General features: G+C 42.6%; 1 long non-coding RNA gene across 1 annotated transcript; it reads right to left on the bottom strand.

Moving 5' to 3' along the window:
• Window positions 1–1,921: 1,921 nt before the first annotated feature.
• On the bottom strand, window positions 1,922–3,643 carry LOC147269084 (uncharacterized). Its single transcript, XR_015111287.1, has 3 exons — window positions 3,500–3,643; window positions 2,822–2,972; window positions 1,922–2,697 (listed from the first exon to the last, which is right to left on the bottom strand). It is a non-coding gene; the product is annotated as an uncharacterized LOC147269084 (long non-coding RNA).
• Between the last annotated feature and the right edge of the window lie 8,582 nt (window positions 3,644–12,225).

Raw genomic sequence — 12,225 nt, 5'->3', positions numbered from 1 at the left:
ACATTTCTTTGGGTATGTATGCAAATCACACACAACTTTGCGTCCTTTGATGACACAGGACCAGCTGATTCGTGTTTTAGGCTGTCATGTATGTACTGTATCCATTTTATAGCTCAGCCTGGTTAATACTGACATTTTATATGCTGTAAAGCTCAGAGAGAAACTGATACAGAATTTAATTTCCTTGGACTTAGTCCAACAATCAAGAAAACCTGGTATCGTCTTTGACTCACTTCTCAACTGAGGTCTCACGAGGGGTTTGCCACCGAATCTGATTTCTATCAACTCAAACATATTGCCGAAGTTTGAACTTTTCCCTCTGAGTGACACAGACTGAATCGTGCACTGCAAAAAAGTTATAAATCAGCTTCAACTACACTTTCTGGATTGATTTTGACATTCTTTGACTTGTTTTAAAGCCCTTCACTGTCTTACATCAGCATATAGTGTATATCTTGCACTCTATGAACTAGTATGACCCCTCAGGTCCTCTGGCACGAGTCTATTAGTTGTTCCAAAGTGCAAAGCTGTTGACGCAGCTTTTATGCTCCGAGCAATTGGAACAGAGCATCTAAAACTGCTTAACCTTTAAAGGTAAACTTCATACACCATCATCTTTTGAACAGGTAGTCATAATCTATGCCCCGATCTCTATGAGACGGGAGGTTCAGAAACAACATCCCAGTCTACTTCTCTCACTCATTTTAAATTTAAGCCTTGAAGTTGTTTGATTAACAAAACTTATCAGTCCCGGGTGATCACACCTTCCATGCTGTCACGTTATGTTCCCGTCTCACGTCCATTCATGTGCACACACTCTTGTTTCTTTTCTCTTTTCTTACTATTTTATCCAATGCCTTTCATGCCAGTGCCGTACTTACGCCCCGTGTAGTACTTAAGGTTTACTTTCTGATATCATCCCTGCTTGATTGTTTTATTGATTCCTAATTGATTCATGATTCATGATTGTTTTGTTGATTCATAATTATATTGTATCTATCTACAATAAGGAAAGTGTATCAGGTGAGATTGACTCTATAGTCACACTGGCAGCATTTGTTCCTTTTGTTTTTCTGTATTGTACAAATAAAATAATAATAATGAAAAAAGACTTAAAATGAATTCCTGGCAAAATGTCTCATTAATGAGATTAATTTTGTAATCATTTGAGATGTTTTCCATTCTAAGCATAATGTTCTCCTTAGCTTATTCATGAGTTTTGGTTTTGAGCCATTTTAGATTATTGTTGTGCTTTGTAATAGTCATGTTGTTCTGCTTTAAAATAGGAAAAAATATATTTGTTCGTATTCCATTATGATCCCATCCCACCAAACCAACCTCCTCCTAAACAAACATGCACACACCCGTCCCTCATGTAATCTTTGTGTGCTGCGAAGTTCGTCATGCGTTCAGCAGTGACGGCGTTAATGGAGGGGGAAACCCTCTCCGTGGATTACGGACGAGGGTTGGCGGCCTGCTTCCGTGACTGAATCTGTGATGAGGTGATAGAGCAGCATCAGGCTGTTTAAAGTCTAAATTATTCAGGAATCGCCTCTGGCCTCTCACAGGTTGCACTCATTGCACGACTTGATTGATAAATAACACAGAGACAAATTTCTAGACGGCAAAACATTTATGATTAATTTTACACAACAGAAGGCAAAGCAGTGATGTTTAAACGTATAACGTACATCTCCACATCAGGGAAGCCAATTTCATCCTTGAGTCATCTTTATATGCTTGAAAATCATCAGTCTGTAATTTTTAGTGGTCTTTGAGTTATTTTCTCCGATGAAGTGTGATAATTTTCAATTTTGGTGACCCCTCCTCCCCTTTAATGTTGTAGCCTGATAATCAGAATGAAGGGTGATTTTATCGCATCTTTCTACTACTCTGCTGCAACAGAGCTGCTGGACTCATTCCACTCTAACACTAACATACTGTACATGTTTATGCACCCGAGACATGCTGCAGACACATTGAGATCTGAACCGGGACCAAATTTGAAGGTGGTCTGGGCTGCATATGGCTGCATTCTTTAGCTGTGTGTATGTGGATGTGTCCTGGGCTACATTCAAGGACCACCTACTCAACTGATGTCTTCACACACAAGCACATGATCATCTTTGGTTTGGAGTTGGCAATCACGATGGATTTGATTCCTCCCCTTTCAATTTTAAAATTATTAGGTATGCAAAGAGCATCAGCACAAGTTAAAACAATGGTGCGTTTCCTCTTTGCACATAAAAATTATTTTATTTGAATAACTGGTGTGTCCACGAATAATCGGATCACCCATAACTCATAGCTGGTCAGATTATGGTCTATTTGTCCAGTAGAGTGACATGAAGCCCCGGTCCTGGATGAGCCCTGAAAGCTGAATCGTTGCCAGGTTGATACATATGAGCAATATAGTCAAAGAAAAGGCAGCTGCATTTCAAGGAGGATCATTTGCGATACACCTGGAGGAAAAACTGTGAAGAGGAGGCACCTGCTGCAATTGCAAACTTCCTTAAAGGCCCCTAAACGCTGCTTTCAAAAGAGGTCGGATTGAATTGATGTAAATGAGAAATGTATTAAGTAAGTAACAAGTTGCTAGTCTCAGCTGTGTGAGACATTAGGCTCATTTAGTACATGATGGTGCCATTGAGATGATGAAGCAGGGGACGTCTCGGGCTACAAGCTGCCACTCTCCACCTGTCAATCAGGATAGAGGCATAAGAATGCAGCATTCTGATAAATTAATACTCAGAAATCAGCACTAAGAAGTACTCATGGTCAATATTTGGACTCAGCCTTCCTTTTGATCTCAACTACACACCTTTGAAATGTTGTGGCTTGACTTGCCATGACAGTGGCACAGGAGTGTTGGTGAGGATTCTCGGTCATCCAGGTCATGCTATGGTTTCGCCTCTCATCCAAGAGGCTTCCTCAGTTCTATGTCACTGGTGGGGAGTTGCAGGATTTTAAAACTATGCAGGCCGAGAGGAAGGGACAAAAAAGAACAACATTGTCATTCCTCATGTGGTGGAAGTGTTGGAAAACTCAGGAGGATCTTCAACAAACAGCACATCCCAGTTCACTTCAAACAAGGCAACACTGAGGCAGGAGCTGGTCCACTGTAAGAAGAAAACACCTAGACACAAGTAAAGCGATGTAGTTTATGCAGTTCATTTTGGCCAGGAAACAAAACAACCACAACACAACCCAGCAACTCAGGTCAAGGTGAAGTGCCTGAAATAAGGTCTGTTTGGTTGAGGGAACCCACGGTGAAGCTAAATTCCAGGTCGCCGGACAAAATTATCCCTGCAGCTCACTCAGTTCCTCACTGATGTTTCAGCAAAGTCTTCATAGAAAGAGTTTTACACCGGGAACCAAGACGACCAGCGAGAAGATGACATAAAACACAGGGGCCGGCAGAAAAGGAAAACAGGACAAAGGCACAGGTACAAGACTTTGCGCATCCAGTAATTAGCTTGAGAGTTAAAGACCTACTCACCCCGTAAGTTACTGCATTTGATGTTTTTGACTAACCGACTGTTTGGTTGTTGTAACTTGTAACTAACTTGTAACCGATGTTGAACGTATAATATCTAAATATTCCACATTTCTTGTCAGAAATGGGAAATCATGTTTCTGTTGTAGGTTCCTTTCAAATGATGGCAGGAACTCCATGGTAACAGCACGGTCCAATCAGAAACTTCACTGATTGGTTAGTATTTCTCAGCACAATAGTGAATAAACCCATTTTTTTCTTAAATCCGGGTTATTGTCTTATGAACTTGAAGCTTCTACAGGAGCAGCATCCATTGTTCAACAACCTGCTCGCTCGTAGTGTCTCCTTCCTGAATGGTTACAACATTTTGGCTGTTAATTGTTGGGAAGTGTCTGGAGAGCTCCAGGAGTCCTTGCTGTTTCAGTTTCAGTTTCAACTTTTTATTGATTTTGAACTCAGCTTACTTACCTTTTAAATTTTGTAACTCCTGCGTGGTTGTGACGTTAAAAACAAAGTCTTTGGTAGTTCAAGTTGCAACCAGCCTCTCCAAAACTATATTTTTCCTTAATGACACACAAGGTGAAAACAATACCGAAAAGTTTAAAAACACAGAAAATTTGCTGTCGTCAAACCCAGTCATAGCTGGCGACGTTTGAGTTTTACAGTGGAGTCTCTCTGTGGCGCTGCGTTGAAAGATGATTGCAGGTGGAAGACGATGAGGAGACGAGCTCTAGAGGGAGGACGACCGAGAGAGGGAGGCACTCAGAGACGTTGACAGTGGAAAAGTTAAGTATCTCTTTCTCTCCAGTCAATTTGTCATCGCTGTTAGTGGCGATGTGTTCGGTCCAGACATGCTGAGATCTGTTGTTAACATCCAACATCTAGAAGTGCTGCACTCTACAGCTTCACTCTGTGTACCGGCAAATGAACAGAAAGACTGTATAGGTGAGAATACTTTCTGAAAGACTTTCTACAATCTGCTGTTCATTTTTGCTGCACTACGGTGGGTGGGTGGCAAAATGAGGTTGTGTATCTGTGTCGTGTGTGTATGTGGGAAAGAGTGTGTGTGAGTGTGGGTTTGTGAATGTATTTCAGGGCTGCTAAGTGCTGTTAGTCTTAGGAAAACATTTCCACTTCCCCTCAGCTATGCCTGCTCACACTAAGTCATCGCTAAGTCTCCCACCCGCCACTCAGCTGTCCTTGTCCATGCTTTTACACACGCTATCTCACACACACACACACACACACACACACACACACACACACACACACACACACGTCACTAAGCTACCAAACAGCCCAAATATACACCAAACCATTCAATCAATATTTCTTCTTGCAAAATCATTTAATTAGGGGTTACAGGAAAAAAACAACAACAATTAGAACCTAAAGATACAACCGTTAATGCCTCACATATTTCTCAGGTCCATCCACCTAGGAAACACCTCCTGCATTCATTGGGTGGCGCTAGAGAGCACACACTTACAATATCTGATGATGCAGTGAAGGCAACAGGGTCATTTATATGTTTGTCCCATCAGTTTTAGCTCCTGTGACCACTGGGCAGCACTAGGACAAATTCAGGCTTCAGACATTGTAGATGTTGACTGATCTCAGAGCTGATCGGGATCTTTCTCTCTGGTCGTTGTCTTCAATCAGTCACAGAAGCATAGTGACGGAATCTACTGCAAGCGTCCACCATGGAGGCCTGGAAACCCGTCAGGAACTCAAAAAGTAAGAAATTACTTCCGGTTGTAAAATGGTAAACTGGTTTGAGCTGCCACAATGGAAACAACTACAACACGTAGTGGAGGGGGTACAAGACGTGGCTCCTAAAGAGGCAGGTGTACGGTACAGGACAGCCACGCATTAATTTAATGAAAGCATCACGCTGCACTGAAGCAGACTGGAGACTAGCGACTGAAGCCATGAATTCATGAGGCAAATGTTTACTGAAGCACTGAATCGCCCGAGAGGTTGGTTAAGACCCATGAAACGTTCACCTTTCAAGAAGCCATCCCGTCAAGCTTCAAATGATGTGCTGGTGTCTGAAGCACCACCGGCTAGCAGCATCGCTTTCACCAGAACTGGAGAGTATTACTTCCCCGAAAGAAGAGCAAAGAACAGTCTTGAAGGCTTTTCTTGATGGAAAACATGAAAACCAAAACCATCTGATGCTTCACGTTAATGTAAAGAGCACATTGACCTTGGTGGACGTCTGCACTCTCCCCGTGTTTGTTCCCTGCAGCTGCTCTTATGACGACGTGAATTCAGTCTTTGGTGCTGTCACTCGCTGTTCGTCTTCCTGTTATTGTTCCCTAAACAACGTGACAGGTCCTCCAACAGACCACACAGGAAGATTTACACTTTTACAAAAAAAATCTGCAATTAAAACCTGGATTGTTTCTCTTGCAAGCATTTTCTGACGAGTCCAACTGGAATGAGATCAGCAAGTAGGACAGACAGCTGTGAGATGGTGCAGCTGTTTCTGTAAAGCTTTGGGGCGACATCATCAGATTTCTCACCTTTCACACACCACGTTAAACATCCAGCAGGGCTCATTTTTACAACTAATGGGAATTGTTCAGATTTGGATGTGTATTTTTCCAGAGGATCATTTCATGGCTGTGAACTGTAACCAATCACAGCTAATAGAGTCTGTAGCTAACAGAGGAACAGCCAGGAAGACAAGGGGGGAGGGGGGGTCTGAGGAGATAAAATAGGAGAAGGCCAGGGGCTGAGATTGGCTCCACGTGGACGTTTGCTGTGAAAGGCGCTATTTGATGGAGGCTTAAACATCCCGTGCCTCCTCAGCCTGCCTGTCTGCCTGCCTGTAAGCCTGCCATGAACCCAAATGCTGAGAAAACAATTTCCAGGTGTGAAATGGATCCACAGTGGCACTGCTTTAGGGATTTCAGAAAGAAGGGAAATGGAAACTTCAATATGATGAAGACAGGCAGACTAAGGCAGGCTCTACCTTTGCTGGGCCTCTGTGGTCTAGACATGAAGCCATTATGACCGGCGCTGCCTTAGCTGATTAGGTGGGGGGTGGGGGTTCTGCAATATACACCCCCCCCCCCCCTCCATCCAATAGTAGAAAATATAGATATCCACCTCACTGTTATCCTCCTGAGCCGGGTGATAAAGCCAGGGTGGTGCTGCAGTGAAGCTGTCTGCCTAGAAAAGCCCAGGTGTAATGAGTTTCTAGAAGTCCAGGCTTACGTTTCAAATTAGGTCTGACAATAACAGAAACACAGATTATTCACTTCATTACAAGCAGCCTCTGTGAGACGATGATGTCAAACTTTTCTGATCACACTTGAACTCTTTTTTTTATGATGTCAAAATTATGTGGTTCAATGGTCCATCCATTTCACTTGAAATAGAGCCAGCTCAGAGCGGCATGGCTCAGAGGTAGAGTGGCCGTCTAGCAAACGAAGGGTCGCTGGTTCAATCCTCACTTCCCCCGGTGACCATGTCTGAGCAAAATACTGAACCCCTGTTTGCTCCTGATTGGCCTGTGATGGACTGGTGACCTTTTCAGGGTGAACCCCGCCTCTCACCCAGTGTCAGCTGGGACAGACTCCAGAAAATGGATAGATAGAATCAACTCAAAGCACATGTTATTGTTTTCTCATTAAAATGAGCTAATGTGCCGTATCATTATTATTTTTGTAAGGTATTATCGAAGGTATTGTACAGTTAGAAGCAAGAAGAAACTTTTTTAGGTGTTCCATCCGAAAGGGAAACGTTTTTCACATTTTTGTACTCCTTATCCTCATCCTCCAAGAACAAACAAACACAAACACACACACACACACACACACACACACATGTCACTATTGTGCAGACTGGTTCTGCGGTCTCCTGTTGTTTGCAAATGGAAGTGAGTTTGTATTCAAGAAACCCAGTGAGGTGAGAAGACATTACATGGCTCGAGTGTTTTAACTGCAGTGACTCATACACTCAGTGGGTTCAAGCGTGGGCTTAGCCTCTGTAGGTAGATTTTCTAGTGACGAATTTCAGCCATTGTCATTCATGTACTGTTTACAGTGATTAAGCATTTTGTACTTGAGTGCAGCTCGGTGTGCTGTTGTGCTCTTTTTATTAAAGTTAGGAGCAGTCGTCACATCTCTGTCTTGACTTGTCAGTGGCAACAGTAACTGAACAGCGGTCGACTGTTCTAAAGATGTTGCGGGAGTGATCAAACCCCACAGCTTCCTCATCACAGCAACGCTGTTATCGCCATCAACTACTTTCAGGTAGTAATAATCACTACGACCACTACACGGTGTTTGTCACTTTTATGCAACCTATACAATTGATTTTATTCTCCTTGATGACAATTTTAGTTTTTCCCCTATGGGGATTCTTGGACTCTCTTTCCCCTCCCTGGACCCTCATACAACAACAATGGGCTGACCCAGACTCAGACTCAGCAGGCAACCCACACCGAGGGTTAAAGGACACCACTTTGAGGATGTCCACATTTTGGACAGCGATGCTTTGGAGAGTAGAGAGACAGTCCCACTCCCTCAGTGCTGCCCTCTTCCTAGGAGACTAAACGACCCTCCACATCTGACCCCGCTACTGCAGTGACCTCCATTTATACTTGGCCTCATGTCTCCTGTCATCACAACAGCCAGAAGCACTAACAAACCCAGTGGTGTCGGTGACCTTGATAACAACAGACAGCTCAGACTCCCTCCCAGTCCGTCGCCACTGAAGCAACGACACAACCTCAGTAGGAGGTCCAGCCCACCTGATGAAAAAAACACAACTTGCACTGAGATGCAAAACTGGTAGTCATGGTAACAGCGATATCCTCTCTCAAAGTTACATGCATGTTTCTACATCTAAGAAAGCCACACAGGCACAGACTATTGTGACTGGCAAATGTTTAATGGGATACATTTTTTAATTGGCAGGCAAATTATGGACAGGTTTGCTTGGCTTTGTTGTTCTTTTGTGATACAAAGAATGCCTGATTACATTTACGCTGGCCGGTAATCTGGTAGTTCTGGCAAACACCTCCACCACAAGTATAACCAATCAATTCAAGACTCAGAAGAACAGTGTTCAAACCGAAAAAATAGAAATGAAATGAAATGAAGGACGGAGTCCACTGTCTGGACCATGTGACGTTTTAGTTTTGAACTCTCTTGTTTGTATAAATGACTCTTTAGTTTTGATGTAGGTAGTTGTGATCTTTGCTTTCCTTGTTTGTGGTTCGGTTTTGTTCACAGTCTAGTTCCCATTTCACTCCGAAATCCCCCCATGTCTCGGTTTGCTTTGTATTTTCTGTCTTTGTTTGTTTCCCTCCTTTTTGGAGCCTCTCACCTGTACCCTGTCAGTTAATCGGTCCTGCCAGTCCCAGCCCTGCTCCTAGTCTCTCTCCTCCAATCAGCACCTTCCCTGCTCTCACGTCCTCCCACTTGTGTCAGTAGTTTAGAGTCAGTAGTTTATTGTAGTTCTCTCAACAGACTGTTGTCTTACATTATTTGATTATTAGAAGTTTAAAGTTTTAAAGTAATCCTGCTTCCTTACCCTGTGATAATAATAATCATAATAGTAATAAATGTATTGATACTAATAAGAATGATTTGAAGAAGAATAAGAATTGAGCATGAATTTAACAAATTAAATATTTTAAATTCTTTCATTCTTTAAACTCATATGCATACACATATGAGTTAGGATTTCACACGCACACGCTAAGGTAGGTATATATACTACTTGTGAATGGGACGCACAGACAGACTGGATGTCTCTTGCCTGTGTCTCCTCTATGTCTTTGCCAGTGCCAGTGACATGTCTCAGATGGCAGCAGATCAGATGAGAAATACCAGGACCGTCCGAACCTGCTCGCACTTTTCAAAGAGCAACAGCAAGGTTTTCTGTGGTAAATTCAATTAAAAAACAATGTCAAACTTTGTTTGCTGTGGGTCAGTTTAGTATGTATTTCAATGTGCTCTGAGACGAGGATGTTTAGACGGCTTACTGATGAAGTATCTCTAACTTGATCCTCCTGCCTCTGTCAATGTCCGCAATGCCTCCAGGAGCTTTATTGCTGCGTTCAAGTCACAGGCAGTAACAGCAGCCTCGCACATCCATATTCATAAGTGCTCCGTTGCATCCAGCGTCACCACAGTTTCCTCTTCGTCGACGTCCTCCTCTTCACGGGGGGGGTCACCTTGGACAGGGACAGCACACCTTGATGCGCTGTCTACCCGAACAGTGCATGCATTAGCCTTGAGTCAAAACCGAGGAGACAGCAAACTGAATCCAAGTGAAACAGGCTGAAGTGTACTTAGCGTTTAGGGTTTCACTAACACTCTTTTCCTTGTGCTGGAGTATCTTTCAATAAGACCGATTTCAAACCACCAAATTTATCTCCCCCCAAAAATCCCTGAAGTATTATTTAGAGCATTTAGAGATTCTTGGGACTCTGAACCTAAATTGCTCTGACTTATTTAATCCTTTCAGTTTTGGTATTTTGACTCGTCTCCATATGAGGGAACACTTGAGTTTCACTTGCAGTTCTGTTACTCCGAGCCAGGCAGTAATCACCGGCATTTAACTACAGACCACTCTCAGCCTGCTACATTAGATTACCTTGGCTCTTTTCATCCACGCAAACTGCTTTAAGTTTTTCTTGCTGGACACTGAAAGAACAGATTGTCTTTGGCATTTGCATTTTTTGTATGAGAACTAAATATCAACTGAGGAGTTTTAAATGCCTTTCAAAGCCAGAAATGTCAGCACCACCTAAAAAAAACCCCTCTGCTGACTTGATTCTCTTTCCATTTATTTTACACAAACATAGTACTTGTTTCTCGCTTTAATCCCCCCGACAGCTTCCTGCAGATCCACGTAGCACAAGCTGCTGTATCCCTGACATTTTCAAGCACGCATGCCACACTTTGTGACATCATATTTCCATTTCAACAAGGACACAGTTAAGTCCTCTGAAAGCGCAAGAGGAGGGATTCGACTTCTTGTGCTGCTCGGGCGGGCATCAAAAGCCTCGGGCCTGCTGTTCTCCTGATGGATGAAGGCAGCAGGATGTTTAGTCATATCACCATCAGCCTCATTAAGACTCACCCAGGGGTGCCGTAAACAGGGAGAGGATGATTAGTCTGTGTTCAAGGCACAGTTTAACTTTAGTCTTTGCTCTCAGCTGGGGAGAGTCCTCGCTTGACACGTGCATCAGACTGTCCTAGGTAGTTTGATCTGGATGACAGCAGTGACAAAGTGACTTCATGCTTCTTTTTACTCCCAAGGTACTTATGTTAAATGAAAAAAACAAAACAAAACAAAACAAACAATAACTCACACAAGCACAACAAAAGGACGATTTCATCTGACATAGATTTAGCCTACCAGCTGGAGTACAAATCCTCCACAGTAAGTTGCTAGTGCACTTTTTAAAAAAATACATCATTGTTTCCTACCTATATTTTGACATAACTTTACTTTCAAGCTATTTCCAAGGTATTCCATGGGTGCGGCCATCTTGAATCAAGCCAAAGCTTGCCTCTGCCATTCATTTGTTGCAGATGGCTTAAGTGTGGGAAATTACCGGGAAAATTTTGTCCAAAGTCAATCTTTCCAAGAATCAATGAATAATGGCAAGACTTACAGATGGAATGATCAATTTCAAAGACTCAGATGTAAATATTGTGAAGAGCTGCAGTTCCCTCATAGCACATACATGAGCTAACCTACATATGTAGACTGCAAGCCTACACTACACTCTGCATTTTCAGACAAGGGCAAAGAGAGGAGGAGGATTATTCATCACTAAGTCGTGCATTATTATCTGTGACTTCCTCAAGCAGGGTAGACACTCAGTCGTAGCTTTTCAGGCAAGGTGCAGACATGCAGTAGCCGGCGGAGGACAGAGTCACTCCTTCCTCACCTGCAACAGAGAAGCAACTCGGGCCTAGTTAAACACAATTTAAACTTTAATTTTTACAAAGGATTTTGTAACAAAATAATAACTTTAAAAGGTGGCTTGAATCCAAAGCTGTCAACCATTGTGATTGAATCAATATTCGTGTCAGGAGAAAGGTTTGAAACTAATGGGCTTGTGCCATTAGCAACTCAAACAGAGCCTCGTGTATTAGGTTTCATAAACGTAGCAAAGTAAAATAACCAGGATAACCAAAATGCAACAGCAGTTCCAGTGGAGTCGTTCAAATGAAAAGACAGATCTTTTGTATTGTTTGTTGCAGCAGTGAGTGTGCCAGTGTTGGTGCGATAGGTGTGACCATGTCAGTACCAGCTGATAATCAAAGCTGCTTAAAAAAAAACAACAACTCTCCAGGAGTTGGTTTGAACAAATAGAGCTGAAAGGAGAGTAAATATTGAGTTTGTCAGACACAAACAACGCTAAATTAATGGTGATTTTGTTCTCCCATTGCTTGGTGTGTAAATAGGCAACTGTTTGCTAACATATTCTCTTTGCCAACCCTGTTACGTGACCATGTTTCAGATCTTATGATTCCAGGTTGTTCTGCTGTCACAAAGTGGCAAAAAAACATGTTAAATGCTGAATTACTGTAATGTTGATAGCATGTTAACACATAACTTGCACATAATAGTTTTCACTGACTAAAACTACACTGACATGCCGGACTAAAACACAACTGTAGTCTCCAGTTATTATTGACTAAAACTAGACGAAAAGCCCTAGAATTTATGGATGTAACTCGGCTGAAAAA

The sequence above is a fragment of the Aulostomus chinensis genome, chromosome 2, assembly GCF_037954235.1.
Source record: "Aulostomus chinensis isolate RoL2024-O1b breed Wild chromosome 2, RoL_Achi_v1.0, whole genome shotgun sequence".
NCBI classification, from domain to species: domain Eukaryota; kingdom Metazoa; phylum Chordata; class Actinopteri; order Syngnathiformes; family Aulostomidae; genus Aulostomus; species Aulostomus chinensis.
This window is presented reverse-complemented; position numbering and strand designations above follow the sequence as displayed.